Raw genomic sequence first — 17,351 nt, forward strand, 5'->3', positions numbered from 1 at the left:
CAGAAGCTGAATGGACCATTTAGCAGACACCAGTTTCATGTATCGAACTGCCTACACACAAAAACCCAACAGGGCTTAGCTGACACAAGCTATGATGGGTTTCTTCAGGCTTGAGGAGTTTGCCATATCCTTTTTCAGAACAGCTACTGCATAACTCTTGGTGATATTGCAGCCTTTAGGAAACTTCCTGTGAGGGGAAAGAAAACACCCCATCATGTAGAAGTTTTTAATATATAAAAATATTTAAAATACATATATAAAATTTTTAAAATTATTTAAGGATGATTTCTCTAAAGAAAGTGTCATTATTGGATGCCATTGGGAACCCTATGTCCCAAGAAACCAAGTTAAACAATATGATTTGTTTCCTACACACGGACTTTTTAATTAAGGAAGTCCTCATTACTACTCACTGCTGCTGAATGGCTGGCAACACTAAATTATGAGGAGAGAATGTACTTTCATGGTGCCTAACTTCAGACATCTAGGTTAGGCTGGAAATATGTATTCCATAGAAAGCGATGTCTTCATTTTGAACTCTGAATTAACTAACTAAAAGGAATAGACTTAGGTGGAGGGACTACTTGTTTGCTAAAGCAATGCAATACCTCTGCCTCAATTGTTGAAAGTCCAAATGGTTCCACTGAAGACGAAGAATCCTCACTCCATCTTCACCATTGCAAAACTCCTTGTGTCCCTTTGTCCAACATGTACAAAAAAGCAAAAATATACTAAAGGGGCAAGAAGTGGCTTTTATCAGAAAGGGTGATGTTTATTCCAGTTCAGCATGGAAAATTGCTGTGCAGAAGTCTTTGAAGAGTTGGGCTTGAAGCTTGACGCTGTTTCATCATCCAACCATTTACTTATTTTTTTTCTCAGAACTTTTTGAAGTCTGTGAATGTATAATTTATGATGCTTCCCTCTGTCTTGTGACAATGAATGCCAATGGGCTTCTTGAAGCAGAAGCTTATCCTTTGAGAAGCGCCTAACTGAAGAGCTCACTTAAACTTCAGTAATTCTCCATTCTGCTTTCAGGATGCACAAACTTAAGCACTTACAGCACTTGCACAGATTTTCCTGAGAGTGAAATACAATCTTAGTGAATCTTCTGATCTCTCTTTGAGTCCTTAAACTTTCTTACTATATGGGCTACTTTTTCCTGGCAACAAAATTTTGCTGACGTTGGCTACACGTCTTACCCATGAGAGATAAGCAGGGTTCATATGCTGCAGCTGAGGTAATAATGCCTGGTATTGCTTAATTTTTTTCTGCCACCAGCATAAGTATTGTTTTGAAGAATCTTTCCAGAGTCATCAGAGAGTCCTTCCCATGTGAAAAATGCAGTCCTTCCCATGTGAAAAATGTCCTTATATACAGATGTGGCTTTGGACAACCTGATCTCATGCAAGATGTTCACGCCCATGGCATGGGGGGGTTGGACTAGATGGTGTTCAGAGGTCCCTTCCACCCCTTCCATACCTTTCTGTGGTTCTGTGATCCCTCTTTGTGCACCTCTGAGAAGTACTTGGCTTAGTCTTCCCTATCCCAACACATAACATTGCTGTGCACAGCGATTAAGGTGTGCCCTTAGCCTTCCCTTCTTCAAGCTGGACAAACCCAGATTTCTTAAACTCTCTTTGTATACTTCTTTATTTTCCTACTATTTTATGCAATGGTTCTTTTCATTACATAAAAATCAGCATATATAATTTTCTTCTTTTGGATTATTACTATCTTTGATGTGAAGGGCCCATGTAAATATAGATACAGTGTAAAATTTCACAGAAATACAGAAAGATAATTGGATAAAACTGAAAACTACATGAGCAAAACCTTATTCTAATTTATAGGTTTTGTGATTTGGGTTTGTTTTTTTTTCACACCTTTATTTCAATAACATTGCCATCTCCAGGGTGAAATGTATTTGAGATCATTGGATGAAAAGCACTCAGTAGCAGCAATGACCTCTTGCCAGCATGATGAAGAACATGTTAGTTTTTATCCTGTATTATAATAATTCTTTTAGAGAGAGAGAGACATAGAGAAATAACTGGACTTCTGAAAGGTTTCCTCTACTCTCACAAACTGAAAATCTCTTATTTCTTTTCTGTGGCAAGTGCACTTTAAAGAAAGAAGAGACCATGAGCTCCTTTGCCATCCATTTGGCGGTGAACCAGTCCCATGACAAATGAGTATCCTAGGGAGACTCTGGAGTTAGTCACCAGAGCCCCTCACTGTGACTTTCCTGGTGACTTCACTTTTATTATTGCATCCCAGGACTACAATGCCAGAGTGGCTGAGCAAAGCACAACAAATCCTTTTCTCCCTGTACGTACTGAGACGAGGTGTGCTATAACTCTGTTATGTATGAGATGTGATTTCCTTGTGGCAATGCCAAGCTGCTTCCTTGGACTCCAGACCTCTTATCTCCACAGCCGGAGTAATCCCTTTCTGATCAATGGGCAAAATTCAGCTGACATGCCAGTGAGTTCTTGCAGTGTTGGGGCGTGGCTCCATGGTATTTGCAAGGAAGCATTTATTGACAAAGGTACAGCTCATCTGATCCTTTGATAGGTCAAGGCTAAGAAATGCTGTTAGTTGGGCACATTTTGATCACTGGCACAGGAAAATATGGATTGTTACGTTATTTTACACAAGTTGATCATAAGCCATCAAATACAGAATGACATAATAATCAGGAAAATGGAGATTAACAAACTGAAACAAGTCAGATGTTTGGTGCCCATCTCTTGTGTACATTAATAGCAATTTATTTGGAAGAAAGCAAAACTAAGCTTGCAGAACAGTTGTACCATACATTTTTCCAGAAAATGTTCCCTCTTAGTGACTACTGGATTATGTTCTGAAACATGGGGAATTAAATACTAAAAGCTGAATTTAGTCTTAAAAATGTGGATTTGAGTAGCATGCATCTTTGCCACATTTGTGTAGCCTTTCCTGAGTCCTGTAATCTGCCTTGATGTTGCAACACACTGCTAATGAAAAATGTGGAGGTAGCAGAAGGTGGAGAGAATGTGTACTCATATCACTTACTTTTTAACTAGGTAATGGAGCTGTATCAACGAAAAAGTTTGCTTCCCTGGGCTCTGTGGACTGCTAATGGAGACAAATGGATTCTTCCAGAGGGGGACTCAAGGTGGAAGCAGCACTTTGACCACTGCTCTGACTCATTCCAGGGTGGAGTTGGTCTTTTTCTCTCTGCTGATTTCACAGCCAACAAAGCATTGACCTGCTGCCCAAAGCTGTCACTCCCACAGGTGATGATGGCTTCCACAATGCAATATCCTTTTCCACTTTTCCAAATGTCTGCATAAGAAATGGGGCCATAGTCTGAATTTTTAAGTATTCACAAAGGGCATTTGGGGAATGAGGAGTAAGGGTAGCAAGGAGAAGAGTAAATGCTACAAAACAACACCTGAAAGTGAAGACATATTTATCTGACTTGACTGCTTACATTGCAACTCTGTTTCCCAGATTTCAATAACAATCCCATATGGCCATGGCTGAGCCATCTCATGCTACTTTTACTGACTTTTTAATATCTAACAAAATGCTTTAAATCAATATAGCCAATAAGGTGTCTTGGTGATGTTATATAAAGTAATGAATGATTAAATAAACCTAGAGCTAAAAATGGATTTCTTAAAGATTTGTAATCCTATCCCCCTTCTGTTGCTAGATTTGTGCTGTTACACTTAGCTCAGCTGGTGGCTGTTTGAAAATGCAGTGTATATACATATGCTTGGCTTTGTGTATTGGCTCCATGTAATTAATTACAACACAAAGTACTTCTTCAGCTTGGACTCTTTGGAAAAACCTGTATACCTGCCTTAACCTGTTGAAAATGACTGCAGAAAATGTTAGGGAGTGACCTTGTGAGCCCATGGTATTTTGATTCATTTTAATAGTTGGATGTAGAAGGGTTGCTAAAAACGAGATAAGTACAGAAATAAAGTAAGCCAGTCTGGGGCACAGCCAGCATTTAACATTCCTTATCTATGTGAAAACATAATTGTTGGTGCTAACCTCAGATTCTGTCTTAAGTAGATCTATCAGCATTTCTCCAGGGGAAGTAGTCCCTGAAGTATTCATACATCACTAGGGGTGAAACTGTTGCAAGTTCATCAATGACATGTTCATAGATGCTTGTATTGAGACTGATGAAATGTGAAAATCTTGTCTGCAGCTCCCTGGGGGTCTTGGAGGCAGACAGGGGACCTCAAAGAATCTAATGGATGTGTGGTTCCCAGCAAACACCTCTCCCCATAATACTTGTTTTCATGTTTGCTCCAACAGATTTGCATCCTCTTTCTTCATTCAGGGAAATTTGCTTGGTAAAACGAACCCTACTTGATCATTTGGAAAAATACTGTTGCAGCTGCAGCAGAACCTCCATATTCTATCTTTCTGAGTAGCTTTTTGCTCAGTTTAAACTGGTGCCAACCTGCTTACAGTAAACTTCTTATGTTATCCAGTGCTTGATTGCTTGGTTTTCTGTTTCTTCAATGTGTCATACTTCAGGGGTGGTTGTAGGGAAGTCCAGGGAGCCAAGAAAACCCCACATTTCTTTGAATGACTGCTCTAACATGGTGTGATGGCACCTAATTCTTTTTTTTTCTGAGTTTCAGAAACCTCTGCTATCTTTCCCACTCCTGCCTCCTTCTTGGAGTCACTTGCCCAACCAGCCAGTTTCCTTGCCCTTTCTGTAGCACAAGATTCTCCAGGGTTATCCATGTCATTCATGAAGGTGTGCCAAAGAAGGCACTCTCAACTTTTTTCCAGCATAAAAAGGGAACCTCTCCATTGCTAAGCTTAGCCTAAAATCCAAAGCTGCCTTACAAAAGCAGAGTCACAGATAGGTTCAGTGCCTTGTGTCTGCAGCCATTGAATTCCAACAGTTTCATTTCACCCTGTATTCTTGTGATCTCAAATCCCTCTACAGTACTTTGGATGGCATTATCTGTGAATACAATGGCAGCATTTATGTATTCCTTGTTGAACTGTAAGTAGATTAGACTGAATCAGAAATATCCAGAGAAACATGGAAAAATATTAATTTTCAAGTATTTTTGTGAAACTTCTGCTCTGTACAGCATTTCATGACTCATACAAAGAGATTTTCTTTTCCCCCCACACAACACTTCATTCTCTAACTTACCAAGTTGTTTGTCATCATGTTTTTCAGAAAATTTTCCTTTCTGAATTACCATCAGGTTCTTCATCAGTAGCTCAAGAATCCAGTGATGTTGGTGGAATTTTGCACAGAGATTTCTGTCTGAACCTTCATTTTACCCATGTTGCATTTGATTTTTTGAATTAAGTAAGTGGAGAAAAACTGTAGAACAATATTTTCTTAAAAGTTCATTTACTTAATAATTTGTAATCTTACCACTATTACTATTTTCTGTTTTACAGAAAGGATAGTACTGGGAAAGGTCCTGTAAAGAATATTGCTCCAGTGACTGAAGATCTCTTCTAATAGTCTTGCACAGTATTATGCTGTTTGATCCCACAAATATAAATGCAAAGCTCTAGGACTAATTCCAAATATACTACTCTAGCAGAGTAAGCGTCTACTAGAAATTTTCTACTGGTGAAATGAGGTGAAGAATGAATACCATTTGTCAAAAGTCAGTCAAGGGATTCAGTGATGGAACAAAGTTCAGAAATTTGCAACTTCCAATTTGAATAAATGCTCTCACAGCACACCTTCGTCTTAAGTTATGATAATAGTAATGCTGATTTCTTCCCCCATTTTTCCTTTGAGTAACTGCCAAGAATCTTACTTCACAGTCTGGGGACAGCAGAGAGTGTGTTCTGCAATTAAAAGTTAGGGAGTTTTTAATGAGAGTACCAAGGCTGATTCATAGTTCAAAGTTAGGCAGAAAGTTTCTTTTTCTCTCTTTTATTATTTTTTTTTTAATCAAAAACAAATCATTCATTTTTATCTCAGACGAAAATATGATAAAGGCTAATTCATTGGTCAGGAAGAAGGAATGTAGGGAGTTACGATGAAATTTAACTAAAAAAAATTAGAGGTCTAATATTTTATTTCATTTCAGAAGTGTAATGAATCTTATAAAAGGCCTTATACAATTTCTCCTTGAAGATATTGCAATGTGATAATGATGCAGTGCCCTTGCCAGCCAATTTCTTCATTTGTTCAGGTTATTCCAATAATATCTACATTTCACGGGAGAGTATTTACATTAAAATCTTCCCTGAGATTTGTCATGCCCTGTTGTCATCATGTTTTCTCCTGTGTCACCTTCAAGGGCTGATAGGGCATGAAAATCTGTAGGAATAAACAGGACTTGAAATCCCCAGTGAAAGAAGCTGTGCCTCAGCCCTGTGGGGAACTGAGCTCCTTCACTCCCACTGATGTCATTAACACTCCGGGAGACTCAGCATTTTGGGGAGAATGCTCAGTGCCTAGAAGAATCAGGATGTAATTGCCAATTTCAAGCTTATGTACAGAGTCATGTCTCAGGCCAGGACATGGGAAGGAAGAAACAAGCTGGCTGCAGAAAGTCATCCACAAACGTCACCAGTTGCTTCTGTAGGAGTAGGTGTCCCTTCAGAGAGGAACTTTGTAATTTCTAAAGACTCCTGCCTCATAATAACAGACTGAAAAAGAAGCACAGCTATTCTCCCAGAGACACATATTCTCTTTAGCGAGCATGCTTGATTCCTAGAAGTGGAAAGGCATCAGGGAATAAAAATGGCTGTGTTTAATCAGATTAAATGGATATCTCATTTGTTATTCCACATAATTGGAATCTTTCACAAACCAAAAGAATGGACCTCTAGAACAGCTTGGTTAAAACTGGGAGTTTGTTGCTGAGAGTGGGGCTAATAGGGAAATCTTAAAGATTCTGAAGATCTTTAAAAAATCTGAGACAAACCTGAGGTGTTAAGAAGACAGTGATGGGAGATTATAGTGTAATGGATTTCCTAACAAGACATAAATAATATAGGATCTGTCTTTACAGTCAAGGAGAGAACAGTTTCTGTTTGTTGATTAACCAGAGAGATCAGATCAGATCAGAGACTGGCAAGATGCTTGAAACAACCTTTCAAGAGACCTTAACTTTATGGAAACACACTTTGAAACCAGAAGGTGGTTTGTGGGGGGTTGTGGGATAGGTGTGTAAGTATGATATACTATGAAACTGGGCAAACAATTCCCTGAAGGGTTGGGGTTTTTTTGAATGTTTTATATTTTGTTGATAGGTTGTTTTGTTCTGTTTCGGAGTCTTTAAAAATATTTTACAGTTGAAAACAAAACCATCTCTGGCCTTGTAGGAATTCCTCATTTCCTTAAATAATCTTGTAAATTTACCATGCTTTTAAGATAGCAATAGAATACAGAAGTATGGAGTATGTGGTTAATTTGCATTTTCCATTTTGCATTTTCCATTTGTAATAGTGTAATGGATGTGCTAACTTTGGTTACATCTAATGGGTGAAAAATCACTCCCCCCATCTATCACTGAGTGAGCACCTTCAACATCAGTCCTCATTTCAGCTGTTCTGTGGCCCACATGTGGCACTGGCCTCAGCCACAGCTCTTACTGGCATTACTCCACATCACTGCATATTTGAGCATTACCTTGCCCTGTGTGTGCATGGAGAATGCAAGTGTGTTTTTATGGTGTGTGCCAGAATCCAACAGGAGGTAATTGCATGGTCTTACCTGGAAATGTGACAAGAATAACTACAGGCACAGAAAGATACTGAGTAGAACCCTGTAATTTTTCCATTCTTAGCTTGCAGGCCAATTTCCCTTCTGCTCCTCATAAACTGTGCTCTATGCAAAGGGGCCAGTATGAGAAAGGAGGGACTCAATACCTTATGGACAACACACCTCCCTATCCCAAAAAGAAAAAAGGATTGATGTTGCAATGTGGTGTCAGTATCAAATGTGAGTGCTCATAAAGAGGCATGGAAGCTCCAATTGCCTGCTGCTGTCTAAGCACTCACCTGGGCACTACAGCTTGTTTGTCCTGCTCAGTGAGGTGGGTCCTGGAGCAGAACTATGGACATTAAACCCCATGGAGTGCACATTCCCCTTCCTTCTGGACAGCTGGACTCAGTGAGGTTTGATCCAGAAGCATGGCAGACAGAGGTCCTTGCAAAGTAAGGTCCTGCAATTTCAGCTTTCTGCCAAAGTGCTGGCCCCACTCCAGCCCTGGGAACCAACACTGAGGGCGGGTGGGAGGCTGAGCCACTTGAATCACACTCACTGCTTGATGCAGGTGCCATACAAGATGGTATTTGAAAGGAACCTATGGTCCAAATTAGCAAATGCACAGCCCTGGCACTTCACTGCTTGTCAAAAAATTCCCTCCTCTGGGCTTTTGTTCAGACACAGAGCCAGTCTGTGCCAACTAGGCCATGTTACACATCCCAACATTAGCATATTTCTATTAAAACATATGTTATTTTGTTCAATTATGACATTTTGCTTCATTCTTAGCCTGAAACTATATTTGAGATAGCACCCCTATACTCCATAATTATAAAGATATATCCTATGTATTGCACTGAAAAATTGTAGGAGCATACAGACTACTCAGGCATTCTATTCTTTGAGCACAGCATAGAGAATAATTATGGTTTCTCATATTCTCTGAGTAATTAATTTGAAGAATTTAATTATATTTTTCATATTAATTATTAATGTATTATTCACCCAACATAGTCAGTTCATAATTCATAGATGTATTATTCAAGTAATTTAGTTGATGAATTTCATAGTTTTGAATAAGTTATTCAATTTTTTTTAATTATTCACTCAGCTTTAGGAATGTCTGTTGATGCTTGAATATCAGCTATAGTATGGCAACTTCTTGTTTTGCAGGGTCTTGTAAGTGCCTGATATTAAGTCCAAAAGCTAGTAAAATGCTGTCCAGTACTAGGTTACTTTACAAATAAATGGCATTTTATTCTGATCAACAAGTTCAAATTTAGGATCCTTTTGCCTATTTACATTTTAAATTTTGTTTTATTATAGAACATTCTAATGAACCACAGGCCTTATTTGCTACATTTCACCCTCATTTCAACTTAGATGGAGCACAGTCCTCATGTTTAACATTCCGCTGATGCTAGAATTACACCGATGATGACATATCCATCCCTTAGCCTCTGAGTTTTGTCATAAGTTTTATGCTCACGTAATTCTGTTTATACCACAAAACTTGTAATCATGGCAGAAGAGAATAAGAAGTAAGGTTTCTACAGTATGCTGCCAGTTCATCTGGACAATTTAGCTTAACCTAAACAATAAGCATACAAGTGGCCTAGAAAATTTCCAGGGAAAATAATGTGATCACACTGAGAGCAGCACCTCTGGATGTGTATTGGCTAATAATTTTGTTCTGGCAGAGGCATAACACAAAGAATCACTTATCAGGTCTTTCCATATCTGGATTTAGTGATTGTATCATATAACTGGGGTCCTTAATGCTGGTGGAAAATCAGAAAAGGTTGCACATATATATAGATATATATGTGTGTGTGTGTGTGTGTGTAACTCTATTTTTTAGACAGAGTGCTTTGTATGTAAGTATATAAAAAGATGGTCAGTCTTGGGAAATAAAAAAAAACAAGTGAAAAGCCCTGACTGAAATATATGTCATTCATTATATTTCTGGGTCCATTAGTCTGCCAAATACAGTCATTTCTATCAATTATTTTTATTTATGATGGCACCTTTTCTTTTAAGAAACGCTGGTCCTATATTCCAAAAAAGTTGGAATAACTTTAATTACATTCAAATGATTCTTGAAAACATTGTAGTGGTAAATATGGCACTGTAGAACTGATCTTTGGAAGGCAATGCATAGTTTGAAATTTTCTTCCTTGAGCAAACCTCAGAGAGATTTCTTTTTAACAGCTCTAAAAACAATATTGCCATTTTTTTCAAAAGAGTCCTGTATTTGGACTACACTGTTTCCAAGTTCTCTGTATATTCATGTTAGCACATTTACCGTTTGTGTATTGCTGTTTCACACAACCTCAGTGTCTGTGTCAAACCCAAAACACAGAGGTATGTGCCAAACCTTTCACGACTTCCAGATCCATTATTATGATACAATAATCTAAAAGAAAAGTCTCCAGCTACAGGTTGCTTCCTTCACTGAAGGAAATATTTGTGTTTCGGGTTGTTACCTCACTAGCAGGCAGTCCATATGGTGCGAAATCCTGTAAACTAAGTAAAACTAGGTATAAAATTCATAGGGAAAAATGTAATTTATCACAAGTGCACAGCTGGTGTCTGCTTCTAAGTAGTTGTTTCCTAATCTGATACCAACCTGTTCACAGCCCTGGTATGTTATTGAGCTATAAAATCAATAACAAATACCATGCATGATTCCCTGAGAGATTAACCATTTATTCCAGCTGTGAAGAACAAATGAAGGTGAAAGCAAAGTAGCTGCTTTAAGAAAGGTTTTCATGAAATGAAACAAAGTCTTTTATAGATTAATTGATATTAACTGCAATAACAACATAGAATGACTTGTTTGTTTTAATTATGTTTGTTTCTTAAAGCAACTGACTTTCAAGCTCAGATTTACATGCAGTTTGCTTTCCCTGTGCTCCCAAAAGGGCTTGGTATGTGATTTACATTTCTTCTTTCCCCCCAAATGTTTCACAGCTTCTTTGCTCTTTTCTTTAATTGCAACTAATATCTCGGGGAGAATTGCCTGGGGCAGACTGAGCACAAACAAGGAAAGCTGCAATGGTAAAAAGGATGCAGCGAGCGAAATTGTCGTGCCCTTTCCTCCTGGCTCACAGCTGTAAAAGCTGTGGATGTTTTAATGTGTGCATGTGCAGTGGGAAGGAAGTGAGAGATCAGAGTGGTGGTGAGCAGCATAGGAGTGAGAAAGGAGTGGGAAGGAGAGAAGGGGGAGCGAGCTGGCTGCCGTGGGCAGCGGGGCACGGAGTCCCAGGGACCCGGCGGGCATCGGGGCAGGGATGCAGCCTGCGAGTGTTTCCTGCCGGCCTGTGAAAAGGGGAGCGGGGATGAGAGGAAATGCCCGATTTTGCAGTATTCCTAGGGATTGACTGCTGGCAGCATCTAAAAGCCTAAATTTTTAAGCAAAATACAGCTCTTAGCCTTAGATGTGGTGGAACCAAACTGAAAGGAGTGATTCCAAAGGGGGAAGAAACACCTTCTGAGTCAAATCCTTTGCTCTTTTATGTGCGAAGATATCTGATATATTCTTGCCTGCCTTTTACTTAACAGCCGGAAAAAAAGATGCTAGTACAATTTTAATAAACTTAAACATTCCTGCTGTGATCCTTAGATTCTTCAGCCCTCTGTACGACAGTGCTTAGCCCTGCGTACTCGCTGCTCTACCTCCTTTATCTATGAGCTGGTTGCAATTCATTGTTTTGCATTGTGTGAAGTTTGTAAAGGACTTTACAATAAAAGACACTTGGGGTGAATTTACTTTAGCCTAATTCCATCAAATGCTGCTCCTTGTTTTGCTGAAACAAGATCAGAATTTGACCTCAAAACACCCCAGTGAGAGTAGTATTATTTATACTTATTTTGTAAAAGGATAAATTGAAACACTGGGTTTAAGTGATTTGCCTGAAGGCATGAAGCTTCTCAGTGCCATTGCAGAGACTTGAATGCATGAATCCAGATGCCATTGTCCTTGCCTTAAATGACAGATAAACTCTGCAATCAGGATTGTGCTCAGAAAAAAATCTACTAACATCCATAGACTTATAAAACCAATTTAAGCCAGGGAAAAGTCAAGTCTCTGCCTACTTTCCACGAGCAGAAAAGCAGGGCTGACTGATTTTTTTCCTGCAGGTGTGACATTTGCTTATGGGATAGGGAAAATCCTCTTTGGAAATGTAGATTCTGCAGGTTTGGTGAGTGTCCTGTGACAGAAAGACAATTTTTTCACTCTCACCACTGTGAAGAGTAAAGTTAAAAGAAAAAAAAGCCAAGGAAAAAGAATTCCCAAAGAAATATATGTGCCAAGTTTAATTTCATAATTTCCTTGTTTTACTCTATTTGTAATTTAATGCTTTACTTACAAAGGTTTGTTATAACATTTTAATTGTTTATTCATTGATCTGAGACACTCCATGGAATGTCTTCACTGGGATCATTGCAGTAAAATTACAACACACAGGAGACAGATCAAGCTTGTAACATTGGCAGTCTCGTGGGTGCTAAAATATCTTCAAAGTCAACACATTTGCTGATGGGCAATAAGAGAGAAGACAAAAAGTAACTTCTCCAGTCCTCTGCTATTTTTAGTGCCTCTGTGGTTGTCTGTACACTTTTTTCATGTAGGCTGCTTTATCAGTCATGAAGATAACTGAGCTCAGCTCCAGCCCTGGTGGCATTATCTCAGGCTGTCATAGGAATACACTGAACTCTGGAATGCTGCATGCCCATTGTGAGTGATGGTCAGCAGAGACAGCACAATGGGGGTAATGCCATGTCTTTTACTCTGTTTATTCCCTTTCCAGATGTAATGTCAGAAGTCTGATGCACTTTAAAGATTATGCTGTATTTTTAAACTGTTTTGCAGTAAGAAATTTAATGCAGTGGATACTGAGCAGAGCTGACAAGGAAATTATTTGATGTTCCTTTTAAGCCTGTGGAAAGTCTGCTTTCAGATTGTAATTTCCTGGAATTTATTATTCACAATTATTCACTGTATTTTGTTTTGGCAAATCTTTTTAACTCTGTTTTGATCACACGCAGTCTGCCATGAATAATCATCATTTCAGACTGGAGCTGTTGTGATAGGTCAAAAGAGAAATATGGCACTGTCATGTTTGTGACTGCAAATGGAAGAAACCACTTCTAGTGCAGCATTTGCAAATGTGGATATAAAATTTGGCACCTGTAAATATTCATGTACATACACTTGCAACTATGCTCTGGGCTTGATCCAAAGCCACTAGAGGTAACAGAAAGAATGAATATTCATGTTGGTAAAACTTAATTCCTAGATGGTTCACTGAAAGCAAATGTAAAGGGAAAGCAATACAGACAAAAATGCATTAATGCCACTAAATGTTCACAGGAAGAAAGTCCTACTTATTGCATTCCCATCCTGGTGGGCTTTTTTTTTTGTTTATGTGTCAAAGAGATAGCACACATGCAAACAAATATGATTACAGTCTTACTTTTGGGACTTTCTTTCTAAAATACAGAAACTTTGCTCCTTAACAAAGTGAAGTTAGGAAAAAAAGCTAGAATCTCAAAATATGTGAATCTAGTCCAGCAGAAAGGAACATTTGTGTGTGTGTGTGTGTGTGTGTGTGTGTATAACAGGAAACTGAAAATGTTGGAAAGTGTTATTTGATTTATTACATTTTCCCACAAAGCTCAATGCATAAAACAAGCAGGAGTTAGCAGCTTCACTGTGGGTAGTGATGCTTTCATTTTTTCCTGAAACATGCACCTAATCTCCCACACATGTGAAATTATGTACTTTTCAGTCCTCCAAACTGAGCAACTGAGCAGAGCAACACAATCAAAGAAGAATACATCTGACAAGTTTGTGTCAGCTGTTACTATTTTGTTAATTTTTAATTATTTTTTTCTCCAACAGAAAGATTGAAGTATAATTTTAAGAGTTAAATTATCTTGGATGAGTCTGAATGGGCAAATGCATGCCTAGAATACTGGAATTTCTCTCCAAGGCATGGGCTGAATTTGGGAGATGTAGTCATTTGACTGTGATGTTGGTTTTGCTTGATTTGTGTTCATCCAATGGCAAGTGGTCATCCTCATGCAACACTGCTATGGCACAGCCTTCAGGTTCCAGCACTGCAAGATACCTGGAAGTCAAGTTCAGTTCTTTCATGACAAATGAGGTGCCAGGATAGAATATCACTCATACTACACCACAGAGCTGTACTGTACAGAAATCTATCACTCCTGTGATCAGATAATAAACAGATTTGGTGCTTATAGTACTATACATCCTTGTAATTTGCACAAGATCAAGCTGAATGGAGGGGTTCCTGTGTTTACACCTGCATGTCTAGCAAAACAGGGCCACGTGCAGTCAGGAGAACCTGTCATTTTGTAGTTCAAGTACCTGGGCTCTATTGTCAGCTGGCATAAATCTCCCACTGTCACTTACAGAGAAGTGTTGTCTTGGACTGAGCTCTTGTTTCTTTATAGGCTGTTTAAAGGATGACAAAAAGTAACAGGGCATCATTTCATATTCTTTCTTTTCACCAAAAATTCCAGAAGCTCTTAATGGTATTCTTCCGTGTACAAGGAAGGGTTTGCCTGATGTAAAAGAAGAGACTGAATGCCAAACACATCAAACAATTCTATTACAAAAGTGAACAATCTCCTGCTGAAAGAAAAGGAAGCACTCATGAATGAGGAAAAAGACATATATGAATGAAACTTCTTCTGCCCAAGGCCTAGTTTGTACCCAACACAGAGTATTCATAGTCTATACCTCAGACTTGATAACACTGAGCTTTGCACATGATCTTCCCTGTTTTGACTTCCACACACGAATAATAATGCCCAAATGTTGCCACAGAATTAGATGGTTGAATTAGACATTGACAGTAGCTCTGCATTTTTGGAGCAGTCTCCTCATTTCCATTCCAACTGTAGGGCTCTGGAAGAGAAGAAAGCAGATTTTTTTCTTTCCCTATCACTGCCTCTACCAATAGCTTTGTAAACTGTGTGACAGCACATTTTTTAGGATATTTTGGTAGCTTCCCTTCCACCAGGTGTTGTTTTGCCTTGACAAATCTGAAGGTTAGCACTGGGCAGGTGTGAAGCTGCCAGGGGAATAATTGCTGCCACAGACAGCGAGGAAAGCAGCTCTTCAGCATGGATACTGATTCAAAAGAAGCATCTTGTGTGAACCATGGACAATTGCATTGAGCTCTAAATAACGTGAAATGAATTTCTGATTTTCTCAAAGTTCTTGAAGTTTGATGTGAGAGGAAGAGCCACCTGGTATTCTCAGTCTTCCATCTAGTTCAGAAATGCCTTTCATGTCAAATTGGGATGTAAAGTTGCAAATTCTCTCAATATGACATTTCCAAATAATTTCATTTCAGAAAAAAACAAGTAGTCCCATGGCTAGCTTAATTTAGTTAAGAGGAGAGAGTTTATTTTTGACTTGTTTTGACTTGTATAAAACCAGCTATGGGTAATGAGGTTTATGTTGGGTGTGATAAAGGTTCATAAAATCAGAAACCAAACCAGTTGCTTATACCAGGTTATTTGACCTTGTCAAAATGAAGTATTTAAAAAATCTTGTGTAAAAAAAAAATGATATTTGTATATTCCATAAAATGTTTGAGGCAATTGAATCAGCATTCTCCTATGTTAAACCCTTTTATCTGTAAAAAGAGTAAATCAGCTTTAAAAAAAGACTGAAGTGAAAACAGTGGTTGCGCAATATTTTCAGAGGGTCTGAGAGGTACAGCAGGTCAAAATGTAATATCACTGAAGCTAGTGGAAATTTTGTTAACTACTATAACACGACTGATATTCTACCCTGTACTTATGAAAATTCAACACTATCTACTTGATGGCCCAGAAAACAGCATCTATATGTACATTTTAGCTGAGGATGCTGTACAGTGGTGTGCATCAGCTGGGATTTTGAATGTTGTAGTCCGAATGCATAAATCAAGCTTCATTATTTGTATTTCTTTTCTATCATGATAAGCTATAAACTAAGTCTGATGAGCAGTGCCCCTTTATGGCTCCTCTGGATGCTCAGTGGGTGTACCAGAATGACATGCTGATTTTATTTGGATTTCTGCCCTTTTGTCCACAGGACTTCAGTTTTGGCATTGTTTGCCTTTGCTGCATAGTTCATTTCTGTTTCAGCATCTGCTCATGGACAGGAGTCTGCTCCTGCTTTTTTTATGGTGCATCTATTTTGTTTCACCATTGTACATGTGTGTTTGCTGCTCCTGCTTGCTTTCTGCTATGCTCTTTCTTCTCCTGTCTGCTGTACCAGACACATTTACATGTAGCCAGGCCTCTGCCTCAAGCAGTTAATTTGTTCTAGTAAGGAATGGTCTTTGTTTTCATTCTAAATTAATTTCCTTTTTACACAGATCTGTTGTGATAATCTTACCTTTTCTACTGTATTGTATTTAAATTACAAATGCAGAAACAAGACAATGAGGAAAGAAGAAAGGTCAAAACCAATAAAATAAATTGATTTCCTAGCATCTTAAGATTTTTTTTCAGTCTACTTCTGGTGACAGCTTAGTGTGGGGGAAGTTTCTTGTATCCTATTTAATGTCAAGTCATTTGTCATTTATAAGTATTCACAAAGCTTCTCACTAGAATTCAGTTGCATCACAAATCCTACTGATATTATGATGAAATTATTAATCAAATCTTTGCACAAATGCTTGGAGGAAAAAAAAGAAAATATCTATTTTTCATTGTAATTTTTGCTTTTTTTATTCTTTTGGGGTTTTTTTGCTTGTTTGCCATTAGAAATTATGTCCTACAACTTCCAGATCAATATCACAGAATTAAAAGCCTTTCTGAAACAAACTTTCTGTTAACTGCTCAAAGGCAACTTTTGAGTCTTTCCAGAATACTTCCTCCAGGATTTTTTTTTCTAGAGAAGCTATTTGTTACTGCAAAGTGCAGTGATGTTGAACAGGTAAGATTTTCACGCATCACCAGATGCTTCAAGTGCTCATGTGGCTTCAAGTGCATCTGAGGTTTGCTCCAAGAGATAACAGAAGTGCACAACCATAATTTTCTCTTTAAATAGCCCCTGCTCACAAAGGAAACTACCTGAGATAACAAATGAGTCTCAGAGATCACACTGTAAACCAAAGAAATAGCCTCCTGGGCTGAAAGCTACTTAGTCATGCAAAGGATGATGTTCAGATAAATAACTCTCATCTACTGATGGTATTTGCAATAAAATGCTGGAATGTTTTGGCTACATCTATGATAGTAAACTGGATGGTGCTAGGGCTTGTTTTCTTGTGCCCATGTTAGCTGGTAGAGTATGGACCCCTTCCCACTGCTAAGTTCTCTTATCTGTAAGGAACCCTGCTAATAATTAAGCTACCAGCTGGGGACAAGTGGAGAAAAGTCCTCGCTTTGTGCTGGCTCCCAAATTTTGCCCAAGAAATTTTTAGGAAAGCCTTAATTTGGTGGGCCAAATCTGTGCTAATGACTATTCAGTTATGAAAAAAATATAAGCAAAGAAATTCCCAAGAGCACCACTTTGTTAATAAAAATATTTATTCCTTATATTCTAAAATAAAAGATCTGTTTTCAGGGACCGTGTTTCTTAGCATAAGCTCTCCATTCCAAG

Source organism: Zonotrichia albicollis, chromosome 1, assembly GCF_047830755.1.
Source record: "Zonotrichia albicollis isolate bZonAlb1 chromosome 1, bZonAlb1.hap1, whole genome shotgun sequence".
Classification (NCBI taxonomy): Eukaryota; Metazoa; Chordata; class Aves; order Passeriformes; family Passerellidae; genus Zonotrichia; species Zonotrichia albicollis.